This window comes from Elephantulus edwardii, unplaced genomic scaffold (genome assembly GCF_000299155.1).
Source record: "Elephantulus edwardii isolate Elephantulus edwardi_28Jun2011 unplaced genomic scaffold, EleEdw1.0 scaffold00312, whole genome shotgun sequence".
Taxonomy (NCBI): Eukaryota; Metazoa; Chordata; class Mammalia; order Macroscelidea; family Macroscelididae; genus Elephantulus; species Elephantulus edwardii.
In genome coordinates, this window is record NW_006400062.1 from 194517 (window position 1) to 209823 (window position 15307).

Below are 15307 nucleotides of genomic sequence, written 5' to 3' on the forward strand. Positions count from 1 at the left end.
AGCGGAGTTTAGGGCTGTTGTACATAGGGTCGCTATGAGTCGCAGGCGACTCGATGGCACAGAACAACAACAACAAATACTGCACGATGTAAAATCAAGAAATGTGTGCATAGGGAGTGTAACTTATCATCATTTCTATTTAATCTACATGCTGAATAATCCAATAATATGATATCAGAAGGGGAGGAAGATTCATTAATAACCTATAACATACTCATGACATAATCTTGCTTGCTGAAAACTAAGAAGACTTTAAGAATCTCAACATCAATGAAACAAAAGTCTCCACAACTGGACCAATAATCAACAACATCATAAATAGATAAATGATTAAAGTTATCAAGGATTTCCATTTATTTGGCCCCACAATCAAGATCCATAGGAGCAGCAGCCAAGAAATCAAATCCTATGTTCAGTCTGGAAAATCTGCTCCAAAGGAATCTTTAAAGTGCTGAAGAACAAGAATATCACTGGAAGAACAAAAATGTGCTTGAACCAAGCCATTATAATTTTCAGTCTCCTTACATGCATAGGAGTCAGGCAATGAATAAGGAAGACTGAAGAAGAATTTATACCTTTGAATTGTGGGTGTTGTCAAAAAGTACTGACGATACCATAAACTACCAAAAGAATAAACAAATCTGCATAGGGAAAGGTGTAGCCAGAGTTCCCCTTAGACTTAAAGATGGTGAGACTTTGTCTCATATACTTTGAGCATGTTATCAGGAAGGATCAGTGCTCAAGGAAAAAAGGTATCGCTGTTGGAAAAGTAGATGTTTATCATAAAAGAAAAATATCTTCAACAAGCTGGATTGATTCAGTGGCTGGGAAAAAAAAGAGGAGGGTTAATTACAGTAGAGATAATGAGAATGAACTAGTTTGAGGAGAGTTTCCTTTTGGTGTGCCTAGGTTGCTATGAGTTGGGAGCAACTCAGTGGTACTCCTGAGTTTGTGTCTGATGCCTGTTTGGACCTAGCCACAGATGACTGGGGATGTTCTGAGTGGAACTCAGTCAGGAAATCAAAAGACAAATTGCATTGGGAAAATCTCCGGTAAAGGACCATTCCAGAGTACAGAAAAGCAACTATGTCAGTCTAGAGACTAAGGTGTGCCTGATCCAAGTCCTGGTCTTCACAATTACTTGCTCTGGATCAGAGAGCTGGACAATGCCTAAGGATGACAGAAGAAAAATTGATGCCTTTGAGTTGTGGTGCTGGAGAAGATTCTTGAAGATATCATGGCCCGCCAAGAAAACAAATAGGTCAGTCTTGAAGGTGAAAACAAGTTTCTCCTTTGAGGCTACGGTTTTGAAGATCAGTCTCATATACTTTGGGCATGTGACCAGGAGGGAGTGATCCTTGCAGAAGCACATCATGCTCAGAAAGGTGAAGGGGACTACTCAGAAGAGAAATATCCAGAGTAGATGTATCAATACAGTAACTAGGGCAATGGGGTTAGGTGTGTTGGAGTCAGTGAGACACTCAAGACAGCCCAGGCTTCAGAGATGTTATACATAGGGTTGCTATGAGTCACAGGCGACTTGAGAGCACATAAAAACAACAGGACTGCTATGAGTCATACTCAAGTCAAGAGCAACAACAACAAACCACCAGAGCTCCCTTTTGTGCACCTATCAAAGGAAAAACTCTTAATCTTAGACTGTTGTTACTCTTAGTTGCAACTGAGTTGATTACAATTCATCATGTCACTATTTGTGCCAGAGTAATACTGTACTGTATAGGATTTTCAGTATTGTGATTTTCATAAGCAGATATCCAGAACTAGTTCCCAAGAGATGGTACTGGATGTACTCAATGCCATCCAGGGCATATGTTGCTGCTGCTGCTGTTGTTAAGTACCATCAAGTTAAGTACAACTCATAGTGACTCTATGAACAACAGATCTGAATCTTCGGCCATTCTGCGCCATCTTCACACTTCCTGACACAGAAAAGCCCATTGAAGCAGTCACTGTGTCCATCTAACTGATTGAGGGTCTCCCTCTTCTTCGCTGACACTCCTTTCTTCCCAGCATCATGTCCTTTTTCAAAGAATAGCCCCTCGTATATGCCCAAAGTATGTGAGGTGAAGCCTCATCATTCTTGCCTCCAAAGAGTACTCTGACTGCACCCTCTCCAAGACATAACCACTTGTTCTCCTGGCCAGTGCTCTTCTCCAACACTGCAGCTCAAAGCTGTCAATTCCTCTTCTGTCACCCATCATTGTCCAGCTCTAAGACACATAGCAAGTAATGAGAGCTATAACTTTATATAATCTTGTTGGTAGTAAGAAAAATCAAACAAAAGGTTCATGTTCACAGCCATGACCAGAACATGAAAAACAACTTAAGAGTGTCTGCATTCAAAAAGTATGCCAGATTTTTGTTTTCCCAGCCAATAATTTTAAATTCATTTCATTCATTTCCTAGAATTATTTTTCACGTAAATATTTGACTATCCAGCTCTTTTAAAATCTTTGTAATTTACCAGCTTTTGTAATTTTACTATGGAATTTCTTTTTTGCATAAAAATATATTTGTCATCTTAGTTTTTACGTTTATACCTAGAATTTCATGTGGCTAATTTAAAGGTCACACTTAGCCATTATAAGTATCTGTCCATGGATCTTTTGCCATTATAGACTGAAATACAATCTTATAACACTCTAACATTCCTTTACCTCAGAGATTTTATTGCATACGTGGGCAGCTTCAAATCTTGAAGGTGTAGAATTTCAAGTCCAATTCTTGAAATAAAATTAGCTAATATTTTGAAGTTGATTAAAGAGTGAGCCAGCATAGAGGGGATGTGAATTATCTTTCGTATCTCATAAAATAAAGATTACTAAAATTAAGTTTTGGAAATGAGTAAAAATACAACCATGCCTATAAATTGGTATTTTCATTTTCATATCTTCAGTTTAATTTTTAATCCACCAACAGGATAGTGTCACATTCTTTAATGCTTTGAAGTAATGCATTAATAAACAACATAGGCAAGTAAGTATGAAAGGGTACTCCTGTCTGAATACAAAGAGATGCTGGAAATTTTCTAGGCATATCACAAAATGCATGACATTCTGATTGCAACATTCAAATCAGAGGATAATATCTTTTAGATGACATGTTAAATCAAAGTTTTCCAGAGATTAACGATTACACGGTAAATCTAGTAAAGAAAGGCATTCTAAATCTAGAATCTTGAAAAGTTTCTTCAAAATTCTTCACATCTCCTCCCTAAGTCAAAGTCATGAATAAAATAAGTCATTGGCAAAGGGATTTTCCGTTCAAGAAAAGCTGCCAAGAGATTATGGAATATTTAATGTTGTTATACCCTTATATAATTTACAATTTATGGAATGTCACAGTTTAATGGTTACATTAAAGCTCAACTTTGATTCTTTTCTAAGCACACAATCAGGATATGTATCAGTTTTTCCCTGTAGAACTGGAAATATGCCATGTTACAGTAAAATATCAAAGAACATCAATTAAAAGAAAATCCTAGCCACCTGGTCTGAAAGCATAAGACCCTTCTGAGAATATTCAAATAGAGATTATTTTCTTTTTGAAATTTTATGACACAAGATAGAAATCATGGTAAGCATGATTTATATTTTAAGTGATATAAAGGAGACTGCTTTACACAATACAGTATTTCTGATTCACAGTCACATTTTTTTTCAATTAGTATCTTGATCTGGAGTTTCCAGATTGGCACAAATAGTTAACAAACTCAGTTGTAACTAAAAGATACAGATTTGACCGCTATCTAGAGGTACACTGGTCATATCCTGAGAAATTAGATCTGGAAAGCCCTAGGGGGCATAGACCTACGCAGATACTTATGAGTTAATCGTGAGTCACAGCTAAGAGCACCTGGTTATTAGTTTCAGTTCCAACCTTTATAAATACATTTTAACAAATATTTTAAAATAACTGTTACATTTCCAGCCTACAAAAATTAATTCTCACATATAGTGGCTTCTTGATAATGACTCATCATGCTAAAAGATATTTCTTTTTTAACTAGTGGTAAACATATTGCAATATACTTGCCTCAGGTCTTCTCATTTTTTTGCAAAAGGTAAACAAATACTTTTGTTTCCTTTTAAGTCTTTTTCAAAGTACTGATATGCTGGTAGGAAAACAAAGGGTTCACTCCAAAATCAGAAATAATGAGACCTTTCTGATTGTGTTATGTCACCTGTTGCTGATGAAACTTTCTCGAATCCTGATGTCACATTTTTCTTCATCTAGTCCATCTTCTCTAATTATTTTTTCAGTGTACATATTGGCCACATATGGCAAGAGGATATAGCCCTGGCACACTAACTTTCATAATTTTAAGCTATGTAATATTCCTGTGTTCTGTTAAATAACTGTTCTTTGGTCTACGTACAAGTCCCTCACAAACACAATTAAGTTTTCTGGAATTTATTTTCTTCTCAAAGTTACCCATTATTTACACCCTTTCTGAGTGTAACCATACAATGTCCCCTTGTACTGTTTTTGGTGATCATAATTAAGTGCTCTGGAATTTCCATTTTTTTCAATGTTGTCAGTAATTTATTATGATCCACAAAGTAGCATGTCCTTGCATAGCCAATAAAACACAAGTGAATATCTTTCTAGTACTATCTGCTTTCAGCAACATCTATATGACTGAGCAATAATATCCTTAGTACCTTGGTCTCTTATTGGGATACAAAGTAATATAAAAGGTAGCCAAATTCAACATATTTGGAATATTATATTTGTATGAAATATATATGGTGAAGCCAACATTCATTGTTACAGGCTTTCGCTAATTAGTGTAAGCTGACTGATCTGTTTACTCCAGAAATGATCACTTTACAGACACACAGCATGAACATTGAATCCATATTGAGCAGTTTATGTTCAAATGTGCTCAAGTCTATGCTTTTATGTGGATTTACAAACAAAAACCAAATTCAGAAAATTGAACTCATTGCCATTGAGGTAGAACTGACTAACAGTAGTTAACCCTCCAGCAAGTTTTCCTGTAAATTGCATAGGAAGAGAGTGTCCATCAGGAATACAGATTCGTACAAGTTACTATTTTAAGTATTTTAAATGAAATTAAATTATGGAACTGTTGTTGTTGTTAGGTACCATCAAGTTAAGTATGACTCATAGTAACCCTATGAAAAAAAGATCTAAACCCAGTTCCACCCTGCACCATCTTCACACTTCCTGACACACAAGAGCCCATTGCAGCAGTCACCATGTCAATCTACCTGGCTGAGGGTTTTCCTCTCCTTTGCTGACCCTCCACCTATCCCAAAATCACGTCCTTCTCCAAGGAATAGCACTCCCAGCAATATGTCCAAAGTATGTGAGGTGAAGCCTCATCATTCTTGCCTCCAAAGAGCACTCTGTCTGCGCCCTCTCCAAGACATATCTGTTCTCTTGGCCGTCCATGGGATGTTCACTGCTCTTCTCCAACATCACAGCTCAAAGGAGTCAATTCTTTTTCTGTCATCCTTATTCATTGGTCGGGTCTCTGATGCACAGCTAGTAACTGGAAAGCCTATGGCCTGAATCAGACACACCTTGGTCTTCAAACTGACAACTGACATCAGTACTCCTCAATAATTTGGAAATGTCCCTAACTGCAGATTTTCCCAATGCAGTGCATCTCCTTATTTCCTGACTTCTGTTACCAAGGGTGTTAATTGTGGATCCAAGCAAGGTGAAGATGTTGACAATTTCAATCTCCTCTCCATTCATCATGACACTGCCTATTGGTCCAATGGTAAGAATCTTGGTTTTCTTGATACTTAGACACAATCCATACTCAAGGCTGCCCTCCTTGATCTTCTGCAACAAGTGCTTCAAGTCCTTCTCACTTTCAGCAAGTAAGGTTGTGTCATCTGCATAACACAGTTTATTGATGAGTCTCCTTCCAATCATGATGCCACACTCCTCCTCATAGAGTCCAAACCAAAAACATGTGGTTTAAATCCACCACTCGCTCTGTGGGAGAACTAGAGGCAATCTCCTTTCAGTTATGTAATAGGAATAATAAGAAATGATGGCTCATAAATGAAAATCTCCCAGTTCTGAGAAATTGTAATTCAAGAGCAGGAAATTTAAAAAAATGAATTAAATTAATATACCTTAGTGGAGTCAGCAAACGGTTAAATTCTAGTCAACGTGTCAAAAAACTGGGTGTAGGATTCCACATAAGATGCCTTAGAAGACTGGTCTAGCATATTATTTCCAAAGGTCATAGTCTTGAAAGCATTATACATAACCAGTATAGATATGGAAGACTTTAGTTAGAGTCACTCCCACCACAACCACTAACAACAACAAATTAACGACAAAAATCTACTACCACAACCAAAACACTTCATTACCATCAAGTGGATTCCAACTCACCGTGAACCTCCTTTAGATTCCCAAGGCTATAAATCGTCACAGCAGGAGAACTTTCAAACTTGAAGCATCTAGTAGTTTAGAACCATTGACCTTTTGGTTAGTAATGTGACACATATATACTATGCCACTAGAGCTCTTTTCCCCACTAAATATAAAAGGTTCATTTGAATACACATCATGTTCAGTATATGATGACAGCCATCTAAAAGATAGGAGTTAGGTGAAAAATCAGTTGTGAAACAGGAAGGCTGATGACCATCCAGTCTATAAGTTCACTAAAAAATCCTTTGTTGGTGAATTTTCACACCCCCATAGTTGGATCTTAGAACACATCTATATATCTCTGTCTCTCTATCATCTCTATCTCTAGGTTTCTAAGCATGTAATGACACAGGAAAAGACTTTTTTCTCTCACAGCACCAAATGGATTCAAACCCAACAACAACAACAAAATACAAAATTTGTGTTCATAACATAGCTCTCTAAGGAATATGCCCATAGAGCTCCCTGGAACACAACTAATGCCCATAAACAGAAAAGAGAAAGGGTGATTAAAAAAGAAGTTTACATATACCACTAAACAGACTCCTTGGAGAACAGAAAGAAAAGTGCTCGAAAAGGAGTCATAATGTATAGGGTTTATAATTGATGTTTCTAGAAAAGGGTAAATAACATTTTCTAGTCTCTAGAAATAGTAAACAACAAGTGTCTTATTTGTTTTATAATAACCTTAAGACAAATTGTAAAGAAAACAACTCTAATGGAGGGTAGAGAAAAGTAAACAGTTTTCTTTACATTCCAGACCAAATGCCAACATTAAAATAACAATATTAAGTATATATAAATTAAGGTAGTTGGTCCAGACAAGCTGGCAAATATAACATTTAAGTGAAAAAGGCACCACAATGCTTCTTCCTCTATTAAAAACCAAAAGAATTTTAATTTAAACTTAATTAGATTTTTAAGTAAAACATTGCACATTATCCAGTCTCTAAGGACATGCAAAATAACGTCTTTCGTCAGGAAGTTGGTTCAGCATTGACTAGTTGCCAACTGTCATAGTAAGGAATTTTTAAAGGATCTGCATGCAGAGTTTTTAAAAGGTACAGGAATTAAGATAATATATACATGTATAAATAATTAATGTAACTCCTGTGATAAGTCTCTATGAAATTATCTTATAATGAAAGGGAAGGACATTGCAAATGCAAAAGAATCCTTTTAAAATTTTAAAGATGAAAAAATGTTGCTATAATTTTACATTAATTATCATATTTTTTGTTTGAAGAAAAGTAACTTCAGTCAAGAAAACATTCAAGTTTAGAAAGACATGCCCTTGCAACTGATAAAATTTTCCTGACTTATTCTTGTCTGTTTACTAATTCAAGTGATTAATTTACTAATTAAATATTTGTATAAATAATGAATAATAATATCTAAACTAGGTATATTAAATGGATTAATTTTCCCAAGAGAAGTGATTTATTATCTTTAAATTGTACGTGTGCATGATACAAGTAATTTAACTCAAAATACGAGAAATCTTTATTCCTCAGAGTATAATATTGACTCTGAACCTAGACCTTGGCTATTCTTCAACAAATGAGAAACTTTAATCACAAGCCTTCTGCAAAAGCTGCTGGTCATGTTTAGTTGTTTGGATAGAAAACGGGGGGGAAAATCTATTAAGAGGGTTTCATGTTGTCTGAAATTCTTGCTACTAAGAAAATGATAGTGTTGTAATATACTTCCACCATCTTTGAATTGTCGTTAAGTGTCATCTAGTCAAGTACAACTCAGAGTGACCCGAGGAATAGACCCAAGTCCTATCCTATCCTGTACCATCTTCCAGTAGTACTTTGCACATTGCCAATGAATGTCCATAACTAAAAGAACTAACGCCTTAACTATCTAGTCTGAAACAAACCATAGATGGCCCTCCATGAGTTTAAAGAGGCTATAAAATTGCACAGGAATAGATTTCCCATTCCTTCCCTGACAACAGCTGGTGGATTTGAATTGCTGTCTTTGGGTTGGCAATGCAACGCAACTCCTTACTCACTAAACCACTAGAACAATTAAAGTATTTTGCTTCTTACCATGAGGAGAATTGTGGCATCAGGATTGGTGGAAGATCTATTAACAATCTGCGTTATGCAGATGACACAACCCTGCTTGCTGAAACTGAGGAGGACCTCATGCACTTGCTGCGAAGGGTCAAGGACTGCAGCCTTCAGTATGGACTAAGGCTCAATGTCAAGAAGACAAAGATTCTCGCCACTGGACCAATTAGCAGCGTCAGGATGGATGGCGAAGAGATTGAGATTGTTCACAGCTTCAGTTTGCTCGGCTCCACAGTTAATACTCTTGGCACCAGCTGTCAGGAAATCAAAAAGCGTATCGCGATGGAAATTCTGCTGTTAGGGACCTCTCAAAGGTACTCAGGAGCAACAGTGTCTCTATGGAGACTAAGGTGCGCCTGATACAGGCCATGATATTTGCAATCGCTTGTTATGCATCAGAGAGTTGGACAATGACTAGGGAGGACAGAAGGAGAGTGGATCCTTTTGAGCTGTGGTGCTGGAGAAGGGTACTGAATGTACCATGGACTGCCAGGAAAACAAACAGATTCATCTTGGGGAGGATTAAACCAAGCTACTCCTTGGAGGCAAGGATTCTGGGGCTTCGTCTGACATACTTTGGACATGTTGCCAGGAGGGACGGGTCCTTGGAGAGAGACAACATGATTGGGAGGGTGGAGGGACAGCGCAGGAGGGGAAGACCCTCTATGAGATGGATTGATTCGGTGACTGGGGTAATCGGGATGGGTGTATCAGAGGCAGTGCGGTTGGCGCAGGATAGAGCAGGGTTTAGGGCTGTTGTGCATAGGGTCGCTATGAGTCGGAAACGACTCGACGGCACATAACAACAACAAAACCATGTGGACACTCATACTTCAAAATTTTTTAGATCCTATCGTCTTGATTATGACTCAATTACCCTATGAACAACAGATTGGAACCTAAAAATTAAACTTATATTAATAAAAATTATGTGCATTTTGGTTTCAGTTTTTATTTTTTCCCATTTTCGTCATTCCTTCTCATTATCGTCTATGATTATTGATTGAACTTTATAAAAACATCTTGGTTTAGAGCTTTTTCTTTTTCATTTTAATTTAGCACACCATTTTTAAGATAGTTACTATTTTGTATTATAGTTAAAGTAAGGTATCCAATCTTGTAACACAAAGAAAGCATAAATATTCACAACTTGACCAGTAAACACCACAATAAATGCAGAAAAGATTGACTTTCTCAAGGATTTCATTTTACTTAGATCTATAACAAGCACCTATGATCACAATCATGAAGAAATCAAACAAGGCATTGTACAGGGAAAAAATGCCACAGAGAACCTCTTTGGAAATCCTTAAGAGCAAAGATGCCCCTTTGAGGGAGGACCAAGTGTGCTTGACTCGAGCCATAATATTTTCATTTGCCTCATATGTACATAGGGATGCCTTTGAGCTGTGGGGTGAAGTACTGAGGGTACCAAAACAAACAGATTCATCCTGGAAAGGGTCAAACTGTCTGCTCCTTGGAGGCAAGGATTCTAAGGCTCCGTCTAACATACTTTGGACATGTTGTAAGGAGGGACCAGTCCTTGGAGAGGGACATTATGCTTGGTAGGGTGGAGGGACAGTGCAGAAGAGGAAGGCCCTCTATGAGGTGGATTGATTCAGTGACTGGGGTAATCAGGATGGTGTATCGGAGACAGTGCGATTGGCACAGGACAGAGCAGAGTTTAGGGATGTTGTCCATAGGGTCGCTATGAGTCGCAAGCCACTCAACGGCACATAACAACAACAACATATGTACATATGAAAGTTGGACAACTTGAATAAGGGAAACTGAGTAAAACTGACATCATTAAAATGTGATGTTGGCAAAGAATATTGAATATACCTTCAACTGACAAAAGGACAGACAAACTAATCTTTGGGGAAGTACAACCAGAATGCTCCTTGGAAGCAAGGATGGCCAGACTTCATGTCACATACTTCAGTAAGTAGAAGGTCATCAAAAAGTAAAAATACTGCTCTTTCAGTTTGGTCCATGGCCACACAGACATGGGCAAGTGTCAAGGTCTTCATATGGCCAAGAAGCTGAGCAGCCACTGACCCAACCAGGAGTGCCATGCATGATATACAGTACAAAAAAGCCCATTTGGGCACAGCTCTGAAAGCCAACCCCACCGGAGGTGCTTCTAATGCAAAGGGATGGGGAAAGTGGGTGTTGAGGCCAAGCAGCCAAATTCTGCCATTAGAAAGTGTGTCAGAGTCCAGCTCATCAAGAATGGCAGGAAAATCACAGCCTTCATGCCTAATGATGGCTGCTTGAATTTTATCAAGAAAAGCCATGATGTTCTTGTTGTTGGATTTTGTCCTAAAGGCCAGGCTGTTGGTGATATTCCTGGAGTGACCTTTAAGGTTGTCCAAGTGGCCAGTACCTCTCTTAGGGCTTTACACAAAGGCAAGAAGGAACAGCCAAGATCTTAAAGTTTGATGATAATGTCATAATAATAAATTTCCTTATGCTGGGAGTGGGGCAGAGGAATAGAAATACTATGAGGGATTGACACAGCATTTGTAAGGATAGTGCAGTATCAGGACCTATTGCATTCTGTTGTACATAAAGTTGCTGTAACTTGGACATGACTAGATGGCACACAACAATGATATCAACAGTGTCCAGTGATCAGTGATTCTTAAGTAATATCCATGTGTGATTCCTTCCCTCCTTAACTCAGAACTGATCTGTGTATTTTTGTTGTTATGTACCATCAAGTCAGAACCAACCCCTAGCTGACCTGGTGGGTCTTCAGAGGGAGTTTATCACCCAGAGGAGATGGCCCATCCTTTTCCTGAGAAGCAGCTGGTGGACTTGAACCCAAACTGTGCAGCTTCTGGATTGTAGCACAGCTTTTTACCTCTAGACCACCAGAGCTCCTTTGACCTGTGTATAATTTATAAAATAAAGTGGAAATGATGTTTTGTGACTTCTGGTCTTAGGTCATAAAAAGTAGTATGACTTCTGCTTGGCTCTTTCTTTCTTGTAATGCTGACCCTTGAAATTCTGGAATCCAGTTAGGAGGCCACAGAGAAAAGCAATATGCAGTTATTTCGGTCAGTAACAACAAGAAAAGTCTTGGCCAACACCAGTTTTTTAACTGTCAAGTAAGGGAATCTTCACTCAGATTCAGCCTCTACTTTTTAAGCAACTCCACCTGAGACCAAATGGAATGAGATCTTGTTAAGCAATTCTTAGGCTTCTTTTTTTAGCTCTTTGTCTTAGTGAACAGCCCTAGGGCAGATTGAACCTTGTTCTTCTTGTTAGCAGTCCTGCTTACCAAACTTAGGTCAAACAGTTGATGGTTCCTCCTTAGGCTATGCACTCAATCAGGCTGAGAATTCCCTTGGGGTTGTTTGTGTAAAGGTATAATTAGTTGATTACCTTCCCCCACCCTTGGTAGAAAAGTCTGTGGCCAGCTGAGGATCCTTGCACTACCACATCCCTTGTCAGGAAGTTTTCCTTTCCTAATAAATGAAAAGACACATGCCTCTGGAAACTATGATCTTGGATAAATGTCGGTAGTTATAGAAAAGCTTCAGACCTTTTGTCCACTTGACGGCAATCAACAACAACTAGTGGCTTAGTGGTAAAGCATTGCACTGCCAACCCATGGTTCAATTCCATAAACTGCTCCTTCTGTACAGCCTCCTCTCATGCAATCTTTGTTCTAAAAACCAGTTTGGGTGAGAGTTAGTGGGAAAGAAGGAAGCAACAATCAATGACATGGATTGACATTGTAGATGTTACAGTGGACTCAAACAGCAACCTATTTTGGGTGGGGTTAGAACTTTCTTTTTTTAAATGTAGGTATTCCCCCATGCTTTCCTTCTTTGCCATCATGTTTCATACAGTCATTCCAATCCCATATTCTTTATCCCCTCCCTCCACACACCAAATAGTCTCTCTAAAAGTTAGGAATTTCAAACATTCCTTCATGTGTTTCTTTGCCATTTGCCTTTCTTCTTTGATGAAATGTCTATTCATATCTGTTCCCATTTTGTGATTGGGTTGCTTACTTTTTTCTTTCTTAGATGCTATAATATTCTATGAATTTTAGATATACACATGTTATGTCATTGCCAAATATTCTTTCCCAGTCTGTGGGTTTTATTCTTACTCTGTTGGGGAAGCTTTTTTATATGCATAGGGATTTGATTCTTAGAATGTCCCATTCATCTTCCTTATTCTTTCCTGGCTGTAGATTTTTCATTATGCTTGGAAGACTGTTCATACTGTGAAATAGGGCTTCTAGAGTTCTTTCTAGCATTTATCTGATAAAGTTTATTGTACTTTGTTTTACTTCTAAGTCCCTGATTCACCTTGGGTTGGTCTCTATGTATGGTGTGAAGTGTTTGTCTTGCTTAAGTTTTCTGCAGGTGGTTGTTGTTGTTAAGTGCCTTCGAGTCATAGGCAACTCATAGCAACACTATGAATAGAAGTCCTTAACAATTGTGTGGATTACTTTCATCCTTTCTCCAGATCCATAGGGTTTCCCCGAGGCAAGCTATTTATGGAAGTGGATGCCACTCCTGCTTCCAAGCTTGTTTTTACTGGGGAGCGCCACCAAACACTGTCCACCATGGGTAACCATTATCGTGTTTGATACATCAGTGTCACAGTGTTCAGGTTCACAGCAACCACAAGTTACCTCCATACGGCAAGTGGACACACCAGGGCTATATGACCTAGAAGACTGTTTGAACAAAAACAATAAAAAACAGGCTTTAGGGCCGTGAATTAGAGTCACCCACCTTTGGCTTGGTAGCATCACTTTCGGTCCACTAGGCCAACTGGTAGCTTTCCAATTTTTCCAACGGTAGTCTGTCAAACATTCTTCTAGGTGGTACAGCACTGGTCTGTGCATTGCTGTACAGAGGTAACTCGTGGTTGCTGTGATGCTGAGCACTGTGACACTGACGTGCCAAATGTGATAATGGTTACCCATGGTGGACAGTGTTTGCTGGAGCTTCAAGCTTAAAACAAGCCTGGAAGCAGGAGTGGCATCCACTTCCGAAACGGCTTGCCTCCAGAAACTCTATGAACAGAGCTCAGGCCTTTCAATCATAAGGTCACTGTGAGTCATCTACAACTCCACGGCACCTAACAACAACAACAACAGTGAGAAGAAGCTGCACTGCAATCCTGAAGGCATGTAGTTCGAATCCACCAGATGCTCCACTGTAGAAGGAGAGGCTATCTCTTCCTGCACCATTCGGATCTGATTTGACAGTACACACACACACACACACACACACACATATACACACACACACAAACACACACACACACACACAATAAATAAATGAAAGAAAATTAATGGAGAATGACAATGAGTCAGAATTAACTTGTGAAAACAGCAACATTTTTGAGGTTGGTACAGGACTGAGCAATATTCTGTTCTATCCTACACAGAATTGGTAAGAAAGCACCAATTCAGCAGTGCCTAACAATAAAAACAATCTATCCTGTTTTATAAAGCTAATTGTTACAGTATTTTCACTATGTATCTCAATAAATCTAACTTCTTTTGCCATCTCTGAGAGTTTCTACTGTGCATCAATCACTTCCTTAAATCTTGAAAAAGAATGAAAAATCATGATAAAAATATCTTCCACACTTGTTTGTATACTGTCACAGATTTTTATCAATGTCTGCTTGATTAAGTATAGCCTTGGCAGATACCCTTAGGGAGCTATGATGGCATATCTGTCCTGCTTAACGCAAAGATCAAATGTCTCTTGCAACTTGGACACACCTGTGGCTTCATGAGAGAAAGACCAGCAATCTCCACCCACGCAATTTCTAGACACAAAAATCAGTGTAGGGTCTGCTATGAACTGGTTCCAACTGACGGCAATGAATTTTGTGTCAAAATTATCCTAGAAAATTAACCTTTCATGACACTGTACGTATGATTTAAGAGGCAAAAGGACCTTTTAGATAGAAAATATTCTAACACTCGCTCACTGCCTTCACTGTTCATGAGTTTTTATTATTATTGATTTGCATACAATTTTTCATGTTTCATTCATATAGATTGTGTTTTATACAATCATTCATATGCATATATCATAAATTACTACTGATCACCTTTTATCACCCATCTCCCAAGTCCCCATTGTGTCTTTCCTATACTTTCACACCTGTGTCCACCCTCTAACCTAGGCGATCCTAGTGAATTTCTCCCCTTCTCTTTTCTTCTGCACCACTTCTCCCCTTCCCCTTTCTAAATAATAACACCCACTCACTGGCTTTGCCTTTTATGATTGAGGGGTTCTTTGATTTTTTTTTTATTTAAAGTATTTGTCATGGATAAATCATACATTGCATGATATTCCTTTTATTTTTCCTTTTTTATTATTAATTGTAATGAAAGTTTACAGAGACTTTGGATTTCCATTCATTCATTGTTGCACTTTTCTCCCTGACCCCCCTCCCCACCAGTTTCCTCTTCTCTTTGAAAAGTAAAATAAAAATTCTTTCATTGTTATACAATCCCTCCCCCTAAGTCCACTCCACTATGCAGCCTTCGTTCTGGACTCCTGACATGACAAAAACTGCATAGTGCCACTGTTGAAAAACAGGACTGAAATTGGGGTTGGGAGAAGAGTGAGAAAGATGAGATAGATAACATATACTGCATTGAAACAGACGACAGAGAGAACTGTTTAAATATATAAAGGGACAATTATATATCCCTTTTAAACAGTATTTGTCCTTTTGTGACTGAGATATTTCACTCAGCATAATGTCCTCCCGTGTCACTC

At 38.3% G+C, this 15307-nt stretch overlaps 1 pseudogene; it reads left to right on the forward strand.

Annotated features, from left to right (window-relative positions):
• Nucleotides 1–10537: 10537 nt before the first annotated feature.
• On the forward strand, nucleotides 10538–10966 carry LOC102871870 (annotated as a pseudogene).
• The last annotated feature ends 4341 nt before the right edge of the window (nucleotides 10967–15307 follow it).